Consider the following 14,095-nt stretch of genomic DNA (forward strand, 5'->3'; position numbering starts at 1 on the left):
GGAGCTGGGGTCTCCAAGTTGGTAATCTGCAGAACTCTTCTGTAACCTCTGTTTGAATTTCTGGGAGGTGCAGCAAGGATTCTTTCTGACAATGATGAGAAAAAGGTTTGTTTTTGTCTAAAATCATGTTCAAGAAAAGAGTAATTTGTTTATAATGACACAACACCTATTTTTAGATGGCTCCACTTGCCCTCATCATGTTTAAATAAATGCAAACATTAAAACATGAATGTACAACACCATTAATGTTTCTTTGTTCTTTAATGGAAAGAGGAAGAATCTGCCAATCCTTTGTCAATCCTCTGGTTGGCTTCCACTGAGAAATGAGATGACATAAGGTATTTCTAACAGGGTTTAAGTCATGTCTCAGATGATAATTGTGAGCTTGTGTAACCTGAAAGGGGAGGGAAAATAATTGCTTTAACCTCGAGTAGAAACCATTTCATTGGGGATTTCTAATGGAACTTTTACCACATGAAGTTAGATGTTTGATTCCAGTTCACTGTCTGTAGGAAGACTAAAATGAAGAACAGTTTTACAAGGCTATTCATCTCACCTCGAGATAGATAACCAAAGCAGGAGCCTGGATCCTACCTGCTTCCAGTGAAAGAGTTACTTAATGAAGTATGACTTAATTAGTTGGTATTTGACATCTAGCTGTGGGATAAATCCCACCAAAGTGAACATTTTGAAAAGCCAGGCTGAAATCACATCACAAAGAACATTCACATAGACAGGAAGACATGTATAAATCAGACCACTTTTCCTCCTTCGCAGACATCATCACTCACAAATCATCTTTAATGTGTGTTATAAAAATAATGATTGGCCTAATTATAACTTATTTTTTTTCCCACAGTACTTCAGACACCTAATTTGTGTAAACATGCTCAGAAGATCCCAGAAAGTGCCTGTTTGCATCTGAAGGAGCCTGGAGATCTTTGAAAATCTGCTGCTGAGGGGATTTGAAAACACTGCCCTGTTTTCAGTCTTTTTTAATATGAACTTTCCCGCTGTTATGTTCATTCCTTACAATAATGAAATGCAGCGTGGTAGAACGAGGGAGAGATTCTCTCCAAATACGTCTGGAAGCTGCACAGCAGCACTTACAAATTGCTTTTTGACTGGAATGATTCAACTACAGAGGCTTGTTAACTGCAGTCATAGATGTACATAGCTGGTTTGTTAAAGACTGGCTTTGCCAAACAAATCAACATCTTGTAGTGTCGCAAGGAAGCTGAAGCTTGGACTCCTTATGCAACAAGAAGAGGCTGCTGGTAAATCCCATAGCATTGCTTTTGTCTTTAAATAAACTATGGTGTGAATTCAACATAAAAGCAGACACGGAGTATGTTGTCTGATAATTTGGCTTGGGTTCTAATCAACAGTGTTTACTCAAGTGAAACGTGGTGATAAATACTCTGAATCAGAAGCATGTTGTGATGCGCTGCAAAATCCTCAGTGTTAAATTGGCTTTTTCCCCTCCTGACTGAAACATTGTTTGAACCGAGACAACAGAAAATAATTTCTTCAAGGAACCCTGTAAATCAAACTCTGGATGTATCAAAGGCTGTTCAATGAGCCTGAAGCTTCTATAACTTGTAGAAAGAGAATTATTTAAAGAAGATTCAAATTGAAAGCCCTGGGTTTGATTTTGGCTTTTTTTTTTTTTTTTAATTATGTCTCAAATAAACTCTCATCCTTACTATTTTCTTTATAATTTTTCCTGACTTCATTTATGCAAGTGAGAATTTGGAATGCCAGCATGGAGTCATGGAGAAGTGGGAAGGAAGGAACCCTTTGCATAAGACTTGTTTAGATTTTTTTTTTTTTGATAGCTGCCATGAATATTTAGAAGACTCATTTCAGCACTGCTGCATTTCATTGTTTGGGCCTCTGGGTAAACCAACCTTCCTTCCTTCCCACTATCCTTTCCTCCTGCTTTCTTCCTCCCCATTCACTCCCTTTAAATCCTGCAAGTGCATCATAAGCAACAAACGCTTTTCGCAGCAAAGCAGCAGAAACAGAAATCCTGCAGGACACTTCCCCTAGCAGGCACAGCCTCCCCAGTCAACCAAGGATTCCAAGGAAAGATGAGCCCAGATGAATTTCTTCAGGAGGCCAATGTGTTTTTAGCCCCCTGAAGGTTCATCACACTCTGAGGGTTGCCAGCAACCTCCCAGAAATGGCTTAAAAATAATTTGTGAGACGGCTTGATCGGAGGTGTTTTGAAAAAGCGAAATGGTTTTAATTAAAGAGAAAATAACAAACTATACAAAACAAAAGAATAAAAACCATGTACAGTGCAGGGAGGTCCCTTGCACCTGATAAAACGCCCCAAGAATCCCTGTGTTCTCTCTTAAATATTCAACGATCTAGGAGGGGTTTTGGAATGCTGCCCAATAGAAAATAGTACAGTTCTTGAGGAACAGCTCCGGAATCCAACTGGTGCCTTTGTCCTGGCACCAGGCCAATTATGGTGAGAGGAGCATCAAAGTTTCTCTTCTTCCTTAAAAGTTCAGGGGCGAGGCTTAAACTCTTTTCCTAATATGGGAACACCTGCTGGGGTGTGGGGGTTCACTGCAACATCACCCCCGGTGAAAGCGCCCAGGGAGGTGCTGGGGCCGCTGTTGTGCTCTGCTCTGTGAGCAGCAAACCACAAATTCAGGAGTGCTCTGTTCTTCCTGTGACATTTATGACCAGATTTTTGCAGCTTAGTTCACTGCCTCATGCCCAATGTCCCAATGAAAATTTAAGTCTTTGAAGTCATTTTCCTTGATGATTTTCAGTCCAGTCCATATGTCAGAGATCCCTAGAGGCCCCAAGCCTGCCCAAAGGAGGCATCAGGATGAAGACAAAACGTTGACAAGGGGAATTTGGGCTTGTTTCCTGAATGGTCGTTGCAGTCTTTGGAAAACCTTGTTTTGAATCTCAATTCCCCGTCCTACAGATGGGGAATTATCTTTTCCTCTACTTTTTGTATCCCCTGTTTGCTTAAACTCCTTAAGGATGGTCTTTGGTGAAGCACAGTGGGACCTTGATCCTGGTAAAGTTCATCAATTCTTCAATAATTCAGATAGTGCAGAATCACCTCCATTCCCACAAATGAGTATTGTGCATATAGTGTATTGATTTTTTTCCCACTTAGTGAGCTTCCCCTTTCTTTTCTCCTTTTTCCTCTGATCTTTTTCATAAAGGAGATACAGATTTATGAGGTCAGAGGCCTAACAGAGAAAGAGCAATTTAACTGTGCAACAGTAAAAAAAGAAATTGAGCAAAAAACTATCAATCTGCAAAGGAAGGAAAATCAAAAGATAAATAAGAAGCTGAAGAAAGACCACATTTGAAGGAAAATTCCCCTTTAAAGGAGATGAAAGGCAAATGATCTCTAACATCAAAAAACACTACCCAAACAGAAGTCCAACATGATTTTTGTTCTAAAGTAGTAAAGGGGAAAAACAATTAGACTTAACATGAAAGATGGAGAGAGAGCTGGAGGGAATTTTAACTCAACAGAAAACAGTACTAGGAAACAGAAATGTGAAGCAAGTGGGAACTAACAGGAAAGGAAGAGCATTTGCAGGCTCAGAAGACCACACAGCAGAATATTATTTTCAAGAGACATCTCTAGTTCCTTGAAGCTTGATGGAAATACCTGGTATGGAAGTTTCAGCTGTTTTTTAACATATCTATTCTGTGATTTTATGTGGCAGCTGTCTTTCCCATCAATGTTTTGTCCTCATTTCTCCCCTCCATTCATTACCAAAATGACGAAACCTCCTGGTCCATTCCTGACCGAGGAAATGCAGACAGCAACATCTGTGCAGGAAATGCATTTTCACAGCAGGACTCATTTTAGTAGTGACCCCACATGAGTAGCTGCTTGACAATAGACTAAAATCCATTTAAAAATGCCAGCTTGAAAGAGCAGCTGAAGGAAAGCTGGGCACACTCTCCTGAAATATGGACCATAGGTAGTTGGGTAGGTTTTCTTCTTTGAGTTTGAAATGAGGAATCCTACTCAGTGACCTTCCCAACTAAACCTGTGCATGGCAGAATGCATAGAAACCTAGATGTAAAATAAATGCATTGCAGCCACCCTCCCCACACAGAAAAATATAAAAATTTGCTGTAGGTATAACTCAAAGCAATTTTCTATCTCTGCTATCATTCACAGTAGGAGTAAATGTCCCAGCAGTGAGTAAATCATAATCCTTACCTTTCTGTGGAAAAAAACCCAAAAAAACCCAAAAAACCAAAAACCAAAAAGCCTCAAATTTTCTTTTGTAAAATGTTTGCTAGAGACCTTGATTTATTATCATTTAGACATGGAAAGTGAGGACCTGCCTGTAGCCTGTGAAGCACAGAAAATGAATGTTAAAGAATGCATGATGGGTCCCAGTCAGGATAAAATATTAATAATGTGAGAAGGGCTGTGTGGATATTGCAAGCCTGCTGCCATCTAATTAGAGCACATTGTTTCCTAGCAGAGTTATAATACAAATGTTTCTCTTGAATATTCCCAAACTCTCTGCTTCCCAGCCCAAAAGTGCTTGTGAAAACTCAAACTCACCATATATTGTTGTTTTGACTTTTTTTAAACTTTTTTAACTTTTTTTTTCTTTTTTTCTTTTTTTTTTTTTTTTTTGTTCCATGGTGGAGGTGAGCCCTCATGGGAATTCAAAATACAACTTTCAGAGTTCCTTTTTTTTTTGTCTCTGCTGCATAAGTGATTGAAAATAAGTGTTGAAAATGGTGTGTTGTTTAGAATTGGTGTCTAATCACCCTACTTATAAAAAGCAGAACCTCTGGACATGTTAAGACAGGTTTCCAAGCAAATGTGTCAGAGGTCCTGGGTTTTCCAGGATGCTCTAAATGTTCGGAATTTGGGCAGATGTCTTGTCAAGTTCCAAACCATTTCTAGTTTCACTTGGCTCACACAAACTCTCCTCTCCTGATTATTTATTAGCATATTATAACAATTTTAGATCTTTCAGGAAGAAATCCTTCCCTGTGAGGGTGGTGAGGCCCTGGTATACAGTGCCCAGAGAAGCTGTGGCTGCCCCTGGATCTCTGGCAGTGTCCAAGGCCAGGTTGGAAAGGGCTTGGAGCAACCAGGGATAGTGGGAGGTGTCCCTGCCCATGGCAGGGGTGGAACTGGATGAGCTGTCACCTGACGATGCCCGTTTCTCTGAATAGTTGCATACAGGTGAGAAGATTTTTTGTAAACCTCTCAGACAAAAAGTTGTGTAGGATTTGTGGCTGTTCTTCGCGGGGTAAAGAACTGAAAGCTGTAAACCAGCCCCAGGGTATGAGACTGTGTCTAAAAAGAGTTCATGAAAATAAAAGGGTCTGACCTGTTGAAGTCAAAGCTCGCACTTGTAATATTGACAACAATTAGTGTTTAAAAGCCATGAGCCCGGTTCAAAGATACAGCAAAGTTGGCTGATAAATCATCTCTTAAAACTGGACATTTGCTTTCTTGCCCTGCAGTTGCATTTGGGACATATTCGCAAGTTCTCCTTCTCAGAAATTTTTCTCATTTCCTTAATGCCACATTTACCATGCCTTGGTTTCAACTGCTGGCATCAAGTGTCAACACCTCAGCAGTGCGATCCTACACAAGGCACTGTGGGACCCAGGATGAGACATGCCTTATCACTGTAAAATCATAATTACAGCAACCAAAGGTTCCTGCACATCTGTCAGTGCAGAGCTTGCACCAGAATTTTTTTCAGAACGTCATTTTCCTGTCGTCACCTCACCTGAGTATTTCACACAGGATTGCCTTCTCCTTCACAAGGTATGGCAGGGAATGTTTCAGGCCTTGCCAGATGGCCACTGCTTCAGGACCTGTAATTAGGTGATAGTTGCTCAGTTAATTCCATGTTTCTGTTCTGTGTTTCCAACCACCCCTGTCAGAGAATCACTTTCTCCCTCTTTGATAGGAATGTTAATTTAAAATAAGGAACTAGACTCCAGCTTCACTGCAAAGTCTGAGTGTATGTAATAATAAATCATAAGCATATTTTGGTGTGCATCTTCCATCTAAGGATGCAAAGGATTTCACAAGAAATCTTGTGTTTGAAGCCACGCTCATGAAAGCGTTAACTTGAAAAAGGCAGCTTTAGAAAAGAAACTGCTGGGGATTTGCCTGTGATGAATGTAGGGCAAGATCAGCCACTGAGATTTCACAGCATTTCTCACGTGATCTATTAAATGTGGTTGTCATGTCCCATGTCATGTCCCATCTGACATGATCTCGTTTCTGACTGACTTTGTTGGTAATAGTCAAGACTTCTCACATAACTGAAGACAGACTCAGCCCCTGGCACTGACTGCACCTTCCAGGAAAGCACCAGGCTTTGATTGAAGACCCAACATGAATCACAGTCTACTCTCACCAGCACAGAACTCTGTCAGATGAATGAGCAACAATTTCCTGTTAACAAACTCAGATTATTAGGCTAAAGGTTTTTTTGGTAAGAAATAAAACAAAAGGCTGGCAGATGGTCAGCTGAGGTGTGTGGCACAAAGCACTCCAAACGCAGATCTTGCCCAAAGCGTCCCAAAACTTTTTGCACTTACAGGAAAACACCCAAATATCTGGAGCTCAGTTTTGGTTTCTCATGGTCAGAGACTCTGATTCCTGTGGTGGCAATTAACAGCCCAGCTCACTCGTTATCCTTGCTATCCATGGGAACACTTTATAGCAAAAAGTGTGGCTTTGCTCATTAGCATCCCAGTCATAAGAGTCATCCTGCTCATTGTCATCCTAATAAGGGTATTTGAACAGGTGTATTCTGCAGAGGGACATGACCAATCTTCATCCCTCTTAGATACAAAATTCATTAGACATTTCTTTTTCTTTCAGTACTCCATTTATCTTTTGTCATGGACCAGCAGTTTTTAATTCTTGGTTTCCTACAGTTCTTTATCTTCTCTCAGGCTAGAGTGGAGTACATGCCTGTCTGATCCAGCAGAAGCTGCTCTCTCTAGTGAACTGAAAAAAAATGTGGCTAAATCAGAATTCAGCTGAAAAATGGGACTTCCTATAGCTACTGCAACACTGAACTGATTTTTTGTACTGTTGGGTAGACCTAAGATTCTGTTTTGTTGTGGTGCTGCATTGTTTTGTATAAGATGAACCAGACAACTGTTTCTTTGCTACGTCTGCTCAGACATGCCTTACATCATCCTACAAGGTGCCAAATTAACTGTATGTATTCCACTAGGATTGCAAATTTTCAAAGAGATGAGCTGCTCCAGGTGATGACCAGTTTTTGGCAGAAATCCCTCTTTTTTCTTGACTCTAGGTGATGAAGTTCCTATTATTGGCACTTCAGCAAATGCCCACAGTCAAATAGTCTGACCAGGGGTTTTTGGGGAACCCCTTCTGCCTACTTTAGGCTATTTTAGCCCAAATTTTATTGAGCTATTTATTTTAGCCCGAATTTATTTATCTGAAGTGTGATCCAGAAGGCAAAAAATCAGAGCCCAAGTTCCCATCTGTACAGACTATGGTAGGGATTGGGCAATCATTCAATCTGTAGGACTGAGTTACTGATGATGAAGCACATCCAAAGCAGTTTGAAGGACACAGCAGTGGGTGTAGAAACTAACCTGAAGTACCTAATCTCACTGCCCAGCCCTTCTTCCTTCCAAGATGCTGCTCCTCCCCAAAAAGCAGATTTCCAACAGATTTGGGAGTGAAGTTGCGTGCAGAAGGGAGGGTTGGAGGGAAGGAGTTTTAAGATTTGGCTTTCCATCTCATTACCCCCACACTGATTTGACTGGCAATAAATCAAACCTGTGTCCCCAGTCAGATTTTTCTCTCCCCTGTTCAGCTGAGGAGGGGAGGGACACAGTGGCTTTGGTGGGCACCTGGCATCCAACCAGGGTCAACCTGCCACAGACAAACAAAATACTGGGAAAAGAAATCTCAGGCTACAGACTCACTCGAGTCTTCTCCCTTCCCCACAGTCTCAGAAGAGTGTCCTTGACTATCTTGCGTGCATTCACCCACTTAGCCCCAGGATTTTGTTTTTAAATTTCCTTTTTTAAATTTTGTGGTTTTACTTAGGTGTATGACAAACCACTGCCCCTGTGGAATTTGCCTCTTTCCAGTGTTACCAAGATAGAAGAAGTTACAGCTAAAGCACATAGTTTATGAAGGGGAGGTGGGGGGGAGAAGAAAAAAAGAAACACAAACAAAACCGCTGAACTTGCTAAGCCATGTGGGAGAAGTGGGCTTTAATAAGGGCATAGGCTCCAGTCTGCCAATTCCCTGCCTGAATTTCTCTCAATGTCAGCAAAGCACATTTGTGTTGAATTTTTTCAATTGCCTCGAGTTCAGCCCAGGATTAGCTTTCCACTAATCTTCAAAATTGGGAATGACCTGAACATTTCCTGCAAGGTGAGCTCAGACACAAATACGGGAATCATTTGAATGTCATAAATTACCTCCACTCTCCTCTGTGCGCGTGTGGGTACATATAAGTAAATAAACAAGTCCTTATGTTTTGTCCTTCTAAAGAGCCTGTGGAAGCTTTTTTCAGAGCTAGGCTGACAAATTGAGTGTTTAATTTCCTATAGAGGCAATCAAATTTTGCCTGCTTCTAAATCCCCCTCCTCCTTTTCAGCTTCCTCTCCCTCACTTCACATTGTCTCCAAGTGAAAAACACATTTCTGCCCTCTGCATTCGATTATGTGTATGAGGAATTTTGAAGCAGCAGAACATAAAATATATGAACACTGAACAAAGAATTCAGTTAGGTTTTCCATGGCCTAAGGTAAACCAAGCAGTTTGTTTGCATATCACATCCAAGCTTTGACCTTGTATGAGCAAACTGCTTCCCAAAAGTGGGAATCTGTGAATGCACAAAAACCTCAATAAAAAGTTATGACCCTTACCCTGACCCTGTCAGATCTTGTGCTACCAGGCCTTCCATGCCAGGACTCTGCAAAAAAATTATTATTGAATTAGAAATCAAACACATTCCTTTGCTAGACATTCCTAGTTCTAGAGGGGTTCCCAAAGTGGAAGGAATATATCTAACAAATCAAATAACCTGAGAGTCAGTCTGAAATTCCCCTGTGCATATAAAATTATGCCTAATTTCTACTTCTGCCAAAAAGCATTTAATCATGTGCTTAACTCTGAGTCCCATCAAAGGCAATTACTGTGAGGAGGAGACCATTTGGTATTTCTGTATACAGCCCATCTACCGACTCAATATTGAGGTAAGTGCTTGCTCAACATTGTCAGGAGCACTCAAATATCAACAAATTCTGGATGCAAATATATTTGATGGGCACAAATTTGGTTTTCTCAGTTACAAGCTAGTTATACAAAACAGTCCATGTGAACTCGTATTAAAATATGTTCAATATATTTTAAGGCCTTCATAGATAACTGCAATCATTTCTAAAACATCAACTTAGTCAAAGCAACCACTAAGTCAGCTGTGGGCAACAACCAAAAGGACTATGATGGAACAAGTGACTTTGAAGCTAAATCTATCTATATTCACTTAAATAATATTGGTTTTCAACTGTTATAGCAAAATAACCTGTTCATCTCCACAAGTTCAATTACAAAGAAAATACTGCAACTGTTGTTTCTTACAGTGAAAAAAATTACAGACCACTGCTGGCCCAAAGAGAACTACAAGCAAATTAGGAGTGAATCATGATCTGGATTCATCTTGGCTGCCTGTCGAGGTCAATGGCTTTCCAAGGAAAGTTTCTTACCTGGAGTTGCATATGCTTGATCCTACTGCCACACCCAGCACATTTACATGTTCACAGATGGGCTGGGGAAGAGTCTAGAGTAGAAGTCTGGTGAGAAGCAGCTGAGGGAGCTCTGGGGGGGCCTCAGCCTGGAGAAAAAGTGGCTGAAGGGAGATATATATTTCTACAGCTGCCTGACAGGAGAATGGAGCCAAGTGGTGGTCATGCTCTCCTCCCAGGGAACAAGGGACAGGGCAAGGGGAAACAGCCTCAAGTTGTGCCAGAAAAGATTTAGACTGGATATTGGGGAAAATTCCTTCACTCAAAGGGTTGTCCATCCCTGGCACAGGTTGTCCAAGGTAGTGTTGGTGTCCCCATCCCTGAAGGAATTTAAGAGCTGTGTGGATGTGGCACTTGGGGATGCAGGCTAGTGGTGGCCTTGGCAGTGCTGCGTTGGTCATAAAGGTATTTTTCAATATAAATGATTCTATTATTTTAATTCTTTTCTATTTGTCTTAACACCATGAAGCTGTGGTGCCAGAAGAGGATTATCCTTGGTTGGGTACTGAGGATACACACCCTGAAAAGGAAGATCTTCCCTGAAGAATTTAAATGTTAAAAGATATGAAAAGCAAATGAATACGATTACCCTGGGAAAGAGAGGAAAAGAAAGGGATAGAACTGTTCAGTATCACAGGACACAGCCTCAAGAGGACTTTTGAATTTTCAGAGAACAGAAACATATCTGGGAACACATGTACCTGTCACAGTTACATTTGTCCTGACAGCATCCTGCCTTCCTGTCAGCCTAAAGGGTGGGAAAACATAACCCGTGGAGCATCCCTGTACCTCTTTTCCAGCTGCTCATGGAGCTTAGGTTTTTAGCTTAAAGCAGATGCTGGGCATGCCTAAACACACCTAAGACAGCTAAAGCTAGGAAAGATGAATACCGAGTGATGGGAATTTGAATGAGAGTTTTGCCTCAAAGTCAAGTAGAAAAGGCTGGTATTTTGCTTGTTTTTATTTTAAGGAATGTTGAGAAAACTTTTCCCTGCCCTCAGCCGTGATCCCTTGCCTGAAGGATGACACAAGCTGTCTGAATTCATGGATGAGCATAAGAATGGCTAAAGAGAACGAAGATAGCCCAGGGGGATCACAGGGAAGGATTATAAACTTGGTTCTGACCTTGCTGAGCTTGAATTGGTACATAATCACACTGAAGATGATGTGAGTTTGCCTGGAGGGAGACTGGAGTAAAGAGATCAATCTCTGAGCTTCCTGCTTAGAAAGGATGAACATTTTTCCTAAGAGTTACCCACAGGTGATTGACAGATCAAGATCAAGAAGGACCAAGGAAAATGGCCTTATAAAACAGAGGAAATATTTACCAGATGGGAGGAGGAGGCAGGGTAGAAACAGGAGTCTGAATTAATTTTCTGATTCTGGGGTTGCTTGATGAAACCATGGCCACAGCTAAACCGTCTCTAGTATAATATATTTTTGCTACTGCAGAGGGGTTCAGGGGTGCTCTAATGCAGCTTCCAACAGGCAGGCATTGGGAAGTCTTCCTGGAAATCCAGATGGTTTCCAAATGCTTTTATCCTTGCTTTTGGCAAGCAGAGGATACTCAGATTAAGAGCACATTTATCTGTTTAGTGAAGTGTTTGCTGTCATTCTTGAAGGCTGCTTCTCTACTGCTAAATTAAAAGGGGAGAAAAAAAATTCTGCAGATCTGAACTGCCTTTTTGTTGTTTGATATGAGGCCATCCAAGTGTGTTTTGGAACACAAAGCCTGCTGAGGCAGCTTTGGAGAACTGTACAAGGTGGAAAGTAAGTTCACACGTTCTCCACACAATGTCCCAAGAGCAGCCCCATTCCCAGACAACTCCTGGGCAACCAGTGGATGATAAAAGAGCACCATGGAACACATTAGTGATTAAATACCTTGGGCAGTCATGGATTAGCACTTGAACCAAATTCCCTGCTGTATTTGACATCAAACAGTTCAAGAACCGGGAGGAGCACTCCCTGGCATTGGTCTGCTCTTATGATTTAATTCCCTGAGGAACAAGAAGAGCAAAATCCTCTCACACAGAAAACTTAAAAGGAAAAACCAACAACCCAGGACTTGGGTAAATCAAATTCTTCAGTGAGAGTCACATCTTTCTACTGATCCATCCTACCCACTTAAGGGCATTTTACTGAGAGGAGTATATTAAGACTTAAATAATCTTAGGTTTTCTCCATAGTCAAAACAAGGAAGCAAAACAAATTAATTATTTAGAAAGCTTAAATTCACCCTTCAAGAAGTTTTTGTTCTATTCAATATTTGTATACTTGTTCAGTATTTAGTCAAACTGTAGTACAATATATCATTTTAAAATAGTGACATTTTTGCCTATCCCACCAGTGATTACCGTTTTCCAGTTATTAATCAACACCAGTTATAAAACATTGATTGCCAAATAACTTCAAAGTTAGGATAAAAACTACCAATCCACAAGGTAAAACTTCCTGTGTGTCAGAAGTAGGGAGTAGAAATTGGTTTTCACATCCACAACCACTGCTAACCCAAAAACAAAGCAAAGAGCACCTTCGCTATATGGGAGGTGTTGGGTAAATTCTAGAAAAGGGAATAAACATCCTATGCAGAGAGAGAAAAAAAATATTCATTTAGCTCTAGGTCATGGGACAGGAGTGAAAACTTTAGTAAAGGCAATAACAGCACAACTAATGCATTTGTAATAGAGGACGAAACGGCAGAGGCTGTTTGCAGAGTCAGATTCTACTGTTGTAGAAAACATTAGAAAGGGGAAAATCAAATCACAGAGAATACAGAAAGCAAAGAGGAACATAAATGAATGAGTAAAAAGTTCTACCTGGTAAGGCGCTCGCATCTTCTCAACATGGCAGCAAGAGCAGTGTCTCTCCTACTTCACAAAAGGTTGGATCCACCCTGGATCAGAACAGCAGCATCCCAGTTTTCACTGGGCCAGCTGTAAGACCTTGTGTTTTTGGGGCTTACAACCACAAAATCCAGCCCGGAGCTGCAACCAGCCCTAGAGGAGCTACAGCCTCCTCACCATCCCTTTATGTGCTTGCCCCAGACCTTGCCCTTACACCTCATCAGGAGACACAGGTGCTGTCCTCACTTTTGTCCATCTCATGGGTAATGGAAGGAGCTGGGAGTCTGTGCCAGGTGCAGCTCCTTGCTCCTGATGAGCTGGGAAGTGTTAATCACTGACTGCTTAATTAATGCCTGGAGGTGTTTACCCAATGCCACCTCCAGGGAGGTCAGGGCTAGTAAGAGATCTATCACCTTGCTGCTCCTGTAAAAGCCTCCCAATGGCATCTTTAATTTTTTTTTTTTTAATATTCCCTGTCTTATGTATAACAGTCCAGGAGTGCTTGATCTATGGATTTTTATTTGTGTGTACTTAGAAATAAACATCCACAAACACAAGCTTGCACCCATGCATGTGGATGAGAGGCATTGGGGACTTTAAGGCACTGGAAATTTGGTTTGTTGCTGTGAATCCCATTCTTTTCCATGTGGTCTCATTTCCTGGCTTGCTTTATCGATACAGAACAATCAGAGTCATAGAATAGAATATCCTGGGTTGGAAGGGACCCACAAGGACCAGCAATCCAGCTCCTGGCCCTGCACAGGACACTCCAGCAATCCTGCCCTGTGCCTGGAAGCATTGTCCAAGCATTTCTTGATCTCTGTCTCTCTAGGGAGCCAGTTCAGTGTCTGGCCATCCTTTGGGGGAAGAACCTTTTCCTAATATCCACCCTAAAACTCTTTTTCATTCCATTTCCCTGAGTCCTGTCACTGTTCACAGTGCAGAGATTGGTGCTGCTCCTCCTGAGGATCTTGAAGATGATGAGTCTCCCCTCAGTTTCCTCTTCTCCAGGTTGAACAAACCATCAACCACTCCTCCTATGACTTCTCCTCTGGACCCTTCACCATTTTCGTGGCCTTCCTTTGGGTGTTACAGCTCTATACCCTTAATCCTGATATATTCCTCAGGCTCAGGAAAATGGACTGTCCAAAATCTAGATGATGATCAAAATCTGACTGGTTTCTAACTGCATCAGCACCCTGATCTACCTCCCTACATGATATTGCATAAAATATCAATGTTTCTAACAAATCTGGTAGTGCCAGTTGGACCATGAAAGCAGGAACATGAGGCTGGAGGTGAAGGAGAGGGAGTGACCTCAGTAGCTCTGGTTTGACTGAGCTGAACTGGTGCCTTAAGTTTCAGCTTTCATGTTTTTCAGATTCTGTGCTGCCTACGGATGTAGTGCTGAGCTTCATATTAAGTGTTGGTAAGCTCTCTTCACAGAGTAGGGAGAC

The 14,095-nt window shown here is 41.5% G+C and overlaps 1 long non-coding RNA gene across 1 annotated transcript; it reads right to left on the reverse strand.

Moving 5' to 3' along the window:
* Positions 1 to 2,217: 2,217 nt before the first annotated feature.
* LOC136290936 (uncharacterized) lies at positions 2,218 to 12,840 on the reverse strand. Its single transcript, XR_010721391.1, has 4 exons — positions 12,612 to 12,840; positions 8,914 to 8,960; positions 5,766 to 5,853; positions 2,218 to 4,043 (listed from the first exon to the last, which is right to left on the reverse strand). It is a non-coding gene; the product is annotated as an uncharacterized lncRNA (long non-coding RNA).
* Between the last annotated feature and the right edge of the window lie 1,255 nt (positions 12,841 to 14,095).

The sequence above is a fragment of the Chamaea fasciata genome, unplaced genomic scaffold (genome assembly GCF_029207755.1).
Source record: "Chamaea fasciata isolate MVZ Bird 193981 ecotype frontalis unplaced genomic scaffold, bChaFas1.0.hap1 SCAF_6, whole genome shotgun sequence".
Taxonomy (NCBI): Eukaryota; Metazoa; Chordata; class Aves; order Passeriformes; family Sylviidae; genus Chamaea; species Chamaea fasciata.